The 6,455-nt window shown below is 49.1% G+C and overlaps 1 protein-coding gene across 6 annotated transcripts in view; it reads left to right on the top strand.

Moving 5' to 3' along the window:
- The first annotated feature begins 2,234 nt into the window (after nt 1-2,234).
- PATJ (PATJ crumbs cell polarity complex component) overlaps nt 2,235-6,455 on the top strand; it is a 158,313-nt gene continuing 154,092 nt past the window's right edge. For 5 of the 6 annotated variants that reach the window (XM_054072365.1, XM_054072367.1, XM_054072364.1 and 2 more), the window contains exon 1: nt 2,235-2,307. The gene's annotated coding sequence lies outside the window, so the exon portion shown is untranslated. Of the gene's footprint in view, nt 2,334-6,455 lie in introns of all 6 variants that reach the window. The other variant, XM_054072363.1, reaches the window with a different exon arrangement.

Raw genomic sequence — 6,455 nt, 5'->3', positions numbered from 1 at the left:
GCGGGGCGGGGGGGGGGGAGCGGCGGGCTCCTGCCCTCAATAAAGATGGCCGCGCCCGCCGCCAACACCTGGCATGGCACCGCCCACCTGCCCTTACTTAAGATGTCGGCCACGGGGGTGGGACTGGGCCGTAACCTGCCGTCCCGACGGCGGCAGGGAAGCTCCCGAATGTCGGCCTGGTGGGGAGGCGGGGCGAGAGAGGAGGGAGGTGGAGCCGCCCTGCTTTCCCCAGCACCCGCGCTGTCCTCTGGGCCCGCCAGGGACGCCTTCTCTCGGGGTGAGGGTGCCTGGGAGTCCCTGGGGTGCGCTGCCTGCTTCGAAAGAGCCTGAGAGCGCCGGAGAGGTGAAAGGGCTGCGCGCTCTCCTCCCGAGCGGCCCTGGCAGCGGCTGCGCCCCGCGGGCCCTGCGTGGGGGCTCTGTGCCCGGCACAGCGGCCAGGGTAAAGAAACAGCTCGACATAGTTTATTTTCACATAAAACTGTGACTGTGTTCTTCAAAATGGGTTTTATTCCTTTTTATTTAATGAGTGCTAAATGCCCAGAGTAGGCAAGCTTTTGTTTTCATCAGCGTTTGCTCTTTGTAAGGTACTTTGTGATGACCAGACTTCTTTTGCTTCTTTGAAGGTCATTTAATGTTTTTTCCAGTGTTTGGTTTTGAAGGTGTGAGTTTTCAGTTATGAGCTAATGGGGATCGTGGACTGTTGGCATGGAGAGACTGATCCGGCCAAGCATTCCCAGGAAAGGCAGCACTGCTGTTGTGTGTTTACATCCCCTCTAGAAGCGTTCCTCAGAAGCAAGAAATGGAAAAAAAAGCTGAAAGCAACTCCCAAATAGGGCTTAAGAGAATTTAGTTGCTACCCAGCCCTTCTGAAAATAATTTGGGTTTATTGGTCATAATTTTGCTGAACGAATGGAGACTTGTATGTGAGCCTGTCAGTACCAATGAAAGGTTTGTCACAGTCCCAGATATTCAAAGAATCAGTAAAAATGTGGATTTAACATGTGTGGATGGCTGACAAGGAGCTCAGCCAGTGATGTGAAATATTGCCATCTAACAGCTTTTTGGGAGATGTGTGTAAACTAAATTGGCAGTCTAGAGTTCAGCAGACAAAGTATGCAAATGAAAATTGATACCCCTTTCAGTGATGGGAAGCGAAAGGCCAGGGCCAGAGTGCACTCTGTAATGAACTCAGCCCTCCGAGATCGAGTCTGAGGTGCACTGATGAGAAAAGTGCTTGGCTCTTTTGTCTGCAGTGCATCTCTCGGATGGATAACTACACGACTTGCTGTTCATCACTGTCAGGAAAATTGTCACTTCTCACGAGTGCTACATTAATTAAAATTGAGTGTAAGGGCTGGGAAGTTAGGCATTTGGAATCTGAATTGTTAAAAATGAGGATGAAGTGATATGTTCTTTGCATGCTGCACGCTTTAGTGCAACTGCTATTTCTTAGTAAAACAAAACGGGCAGTAGGAAAAGGGAAAATCAATCCAAAGTTATGAGGTGAAATTATTTCCCCAATCTTTTATAGTCCTTATCCTACACAACTAGCTGTGTAAGATCCATGCAGATGAGCTAGTGAAACTGTGTAGTAGAAAAAAAAAATTTTTGGAGTTTCATTTGACCATTTTGCGTGTGGACACATAGATCTCCAAAAAATCTGAAAACATACAGGTTTTGGAGGTAGAAAGCACCCACAGTTCTTGCAATTAACTTCAACTGAGATGTGCCTTCTAACTATTTTGTGACCGGAGTAGGAAAACGTTGCTTTTATCACCATCGCAGCGAGGCACCGTGCCCCAGAGAAGATGCAGGAAGGTGGTGTGTCCCTGCCTGCTCAGGAGCAGCGCTGGGAGAGGTGGTTGTGCATCTGTGCTCTGTGAGGGAAGTGTTACATCCCTTAACTCCATCTGAGTCCTGTCTTTTGCCGATCCCTTCGGTGAGGAGTAGTGGCTGTGCTGCTCAGGCCTCTCTGCCATTTGTGTTCAAAAGGGCTCTGAATTCATATTTGGAAACAGATTCACTGCAAATGAGAATAGGGCTTTTCTATCAATTCTGCATCTGCGTTCTGCCTTTTCCCTGAAGCCTGCACCCACGTTTTGCCCTCGCTGGGAGCCTGGTGGCCCGTTAGGCCGGTGTTGCGAACACAGGGACACCTCACCCTCCTCCGGCCCCTGACTCGGTTTGAAGCCCCAGGGCAGGCCGCGGAGCCGGTGCCCGCGCCGCCCCCGGGAGGCGGCTCTCCCGCCGCGCCGCCCCCCTTCCTGCGCCGCAGGTGAGACGCGAGCGCTTCCCGCTTCCGCCCAGGTGAGGCCCGGCCGCTCCGCCCGCAGGTACCGCGCGCCGGGGGCTGCCAGACGCGGCGGCGCGCGGGGCTGGGGGGGCGCGGACAGGGGGCGCCGCTCCGCGCAGGCGGAGCCCGCTGGTGGACGAGGCGCTCCTGGAGCCGCCGAATTCCGTCTTTGGACACCGAGGCTCCGCCCGGCGCGGCGCTTGCTGGGGCATAGCCTTTCTCAGCGCGTCCGCGCTCTCTCTGCGCCCGCCTCGTGTGAATGGCGCCCTGGCGAGGACCGGCCCGCGCGGGTGTTGGCTGCGCCTCGGAGCCCCTCCAGGCTTCGTGTGCTGGGCTGCAGGCTCCCACCTCGGAGCCCCGCCAGGCTTCGTGTGCTGGGTTGGAGGCTGCACCTTGGAGCTCCTTCAGGCTTCACGTGCTGGGCTGCAGGCTCCACCCCAGAGCCCCTCCAGGCTTCGCACACTGGGTTGGAGGCTTCCACCTCGGAGTCCGTCCAGGGTTCATGCACTGGGCAAGAGACTCCCACCTCGTAGCCCCTTCAGGCTTAGTGTGTGCTGGGTTGGGGACTCCCAGCTCGAAGTCCATCCAGGGCTTGTGTGCTGGGCTGCAGGCTCCCACCTCAGAACCCTCTCAGGCCTTGCACTGGGTTGGAGACTCCCACCTCAGACCCTGTCCAGGCTTTGTGCGCTGGGTTGGAAACCCACCTCGGAGCCCCGTGAAGCTTCATGCATTCAGCGAGAGACTGCCACCTCAGAGCCCCTTCAAGGCTCTTTGTGCTGGGTTGCAGACTCTCATCTCGATTCCTGTTCAGGCTTCGTGGACAGGGTTGGAGACCCATCTTGGAGCCCCTTCAAGGCTTTGTGCGCTGGGGCTCTGGCAGTATCTTGATACCCCCGCTAACAGCTGGGAAGAGCTGGTGGGCAAAGGCGTTCCAGGATGGAGGAGCAGTTGTGCCATGCTGTTGTGCAAACAGTTTCCATGGCTTGGAGAGACTGTCTTGGTGAGGGGAGCAGGCACTAGAAAAGTTAAGTCACCATTTGCAATAGCTTCTGTCAGTGTCTGTCAATTCAGAGGTTATTAATGATGTGGCTTTTTTCATTGTTTGGGGGTTGATTAATAGGAAAACAATTCTTTTGCATTCCTTTTGAAATTTTGAAGCTTTAAAATTCAGTGTGGTTCCAGGTCTAACAACTCTCCTCCCCTCTGAAGTGATTTGTTAATCATGTACACTATCATTATAGTGATTCTAGGATTTATTGGCTTATTTCAGTAGAATCTGAAAATATTTAGATCTCAGAAACAACTTTTCCTGAAGCTTCTTGAGAATAGGTTTCTGAAAACACGTTATTGGTCCATGGAATGGTTTCTGCATGAGTTTGCTGTTTGATTAGACATAAGAGAACACCCACACCGGTGCTTCCCTGGAGGTTGAAGTCCTTAGGAATTCAGGTTCTACTTGTTAAAAGTTAGCATGCCTGGAGAGTGACTAAGGCATCATCTGCATAGGGATTGGTTGTCACAGATGCAGGGTGGTGGCGTTATGCTTTCTTCATCTTCTGCTTGCTAATCATATGTAACAACAGGACACAGTTTGTCCATGGAGTATTTTTTTTATATTTAACAATATTTAGCTTTGACCTGCTTTACCTTGGAGATGTGTGGTGCGTTTGTCTTTAGGTACTCACAGTATTGTTTTGTTGTTTCCTTCTTTCAAGTGCCTGGAGCAGTCTGCACATGCTCTATGGCCCTTTTTATAAATACTGCAGCTTTATACAGAACAGCAAGTTTCAGTAGTTGCATGTGAAAGGTGCGTGCTAAGCTTTGCTGAACTGAATTCTTCTGTGCATTACCAGGGTGGAAAACTGAGCGTAATGTGTACAACAGCAAAATATGTGATAGAATAGTGGATTTTTTCACAGAACGTAGTCATTTGATAGTGTGGAAACTATATAATTTTTAATATATGTAGTTATATGTGATGCTGTGTTAGGACAGTTTAGGATAAGATCACTAATAAAATAATGTTTTCCCTTTCTTTTGCCTTTATTGACTTTTAGACAGTTTGGGCTGAAATTTTGCAAATTGGAGGTATCTCTGATGAAGACAGCACGCATCATATCTGTCACTCTTGATAACAGGGCCAGGAAAAATTACAACTGCATTAGTGCATAAAGGTGACTTTGGATTGGGATGTAGCTTTGGCTGTTCCCGTGGCAGGCTGTTCAGATTGGCTGCGGTTTTTGAAAAACAGCAGCAGTTAGCACTTGTGTATTAAGTCCTCATGGTGTTTCCTATCCCAAAAGGTTACACCCATGCTGAGTGGGGAGTGCTTCTCATAAGGCAGGACTTGCCCCGTAGTGCTTCTTGGAAGGACACAGTTTGTTGGAGGCCAAGTTGAAGGGTGTAGGGCAGAAGTGGTTGTAGTTGGTATGTGGGTAGGGAAAAATGGGCAGAAGAATCTCAGCTGTCTACACTGTGCCCTCCTTCAGACCCCAGCAGGGAAACCCTTATTTCTGTCTTTCAGCAGCCCTTTGTGGAGGGCAAGTGTTTGTCAAAGCTCTCCCAGGGGTGTGGTGTTCCCTCTGGCTCTGTGATGAGCCAGGATTGAGCACCCTGTGTCTCCACACAAGTGGCAGTCATCTGGTGGGGGACTGATGGCAATGGAAGACTTAAACCTTTCAGCTCTTCTGATGACCTCTGCTGGCATCAGCATGGGGGAATTCCTTTTCTCTTAGTCTCCTTTTGAAGAAGGTCCAAGTCTTAGGATTTCATACAAAACCTTACAAAACTTTCCCGCTCCCTGTCATGTGTTGAATTCAGCTCTCAAAAGTGAAGACAGTAAAACCCCTGATGCACACTGTGCTGGAGTGTGGAGGGTTTTTTTTCCCCACACTTTAGTGTTTAGTGCTAGAAAACACTAAACTTTCTGAAATTCATTATTTTCTCAATGATTTTACAATTATGGTGGGAGTTGTGACATAAATTTTGAACTGAGGTTTTCAGTTCTGTCTACCAATAAGATGAATAAGTGGCTGACCAATAAGATGAATAAGTGGCTGTAGAAATCAAAGACTAGAACTAAGGAAGTTGAATGCAGAGTGGGTGAACTGATTTTAACAATGCAAACTGTAGTGTTTTGGATCACTCTTCAAAATTTACACCTTTAAATGGACCTCCTAATTTAGCAACTGTGTGTTGGCACCCTGCTTGAACTTGGCATCAGTGTTTGGAAGTTGTTTTAAGGATAAGCTGTTTGGGTCCCAACACATAAACAGCTCGATAGTTGATGGAGTTGTGTATTTCTCTGGTGCCTAAAAGCCAGACTTGGAGACTGTCCTGAATTATTTATTACTTGAAAACTTTAAATTATATTTTCAGGAATCCGCTCACACCAGAAGGGGCTGTTTGCTTTAAAGCACAACGTACTTCCCACCTCCCTCCTTTTTACAAAAGAAAGGAGAACAAAGAAATACTGAGGGTGGTTTCAACATACTGGCCCCCAAAAATTCATTAAAAACCATCGCAAGTTGGCTGGAGGCCACCTTTGATCATGAGGAATCCCAAAGTGCTGCATAAACTTGAACCATTACATGGACTGTATCTGAAGTCCACTTCCGCATCCACTGCTGCAGAGTGATCTGCAATGGCTCTTAGCAACACTTTGGAGCAGGTCAAGCAGGAAGCTGAAACTTTCTTTAATCTCACCACCACCACTCCCTTTGCACCTTTTCCAGGGGATGTCTGCCTAGATGGAGCCTAGATCGCCTACCTACATTTTTCTGCTTTAATTTTTCTTTTTTGGATCTATACCCATCATTGTAATTGCTATTGTTGCACCCACTGTAATGGAAAAAAGATTAATCTTGGAGACTGTCAGCGCGGTGCTTTGAGGCTGTCTTTGAATGATGCAGGCTATTTCTCATAGTGCAGTTTGCCAGTGCAGCTGAGCAGCTGCGGCCTCTCGCTGCTTCAAGGTGTGGTCCTGCTTCCCTGGCACATCTTGGCTCCCTCCCGCATGACACTGCTGGCAGTTGAGAGCTAACCGGGCAAAAAGCTCACCCTACCAAAATGTGAAGGGTTTTTTCTGCGTGTTTAGCTTCCCATTCCAGCTCACTATGGGATCAGATGAATGAGTGCAAGTGCAGATGGAAAGGGAAGAACA

This window comes from Cuculus canorus, chromosome 8 (assembly GCF_017976375.1).
Source record: "Cuculus canorus isolate bCucCan1 chromosome 8, bCucCan1.pri, whole genome shotgun sequence".
NCBI classification, from domain to species: domain Eukaryota; kingdom Metazoa; phylum Chordata; class Aves; order Cuculiformes; family Cuculidae; genus Cuculus; species Cuculus canorus.
The sequence above is the reverse complement of the archived record's forward strand: the minus strand, read 5'-3'. Positions and strand labels throughout refer to the sequence as shown.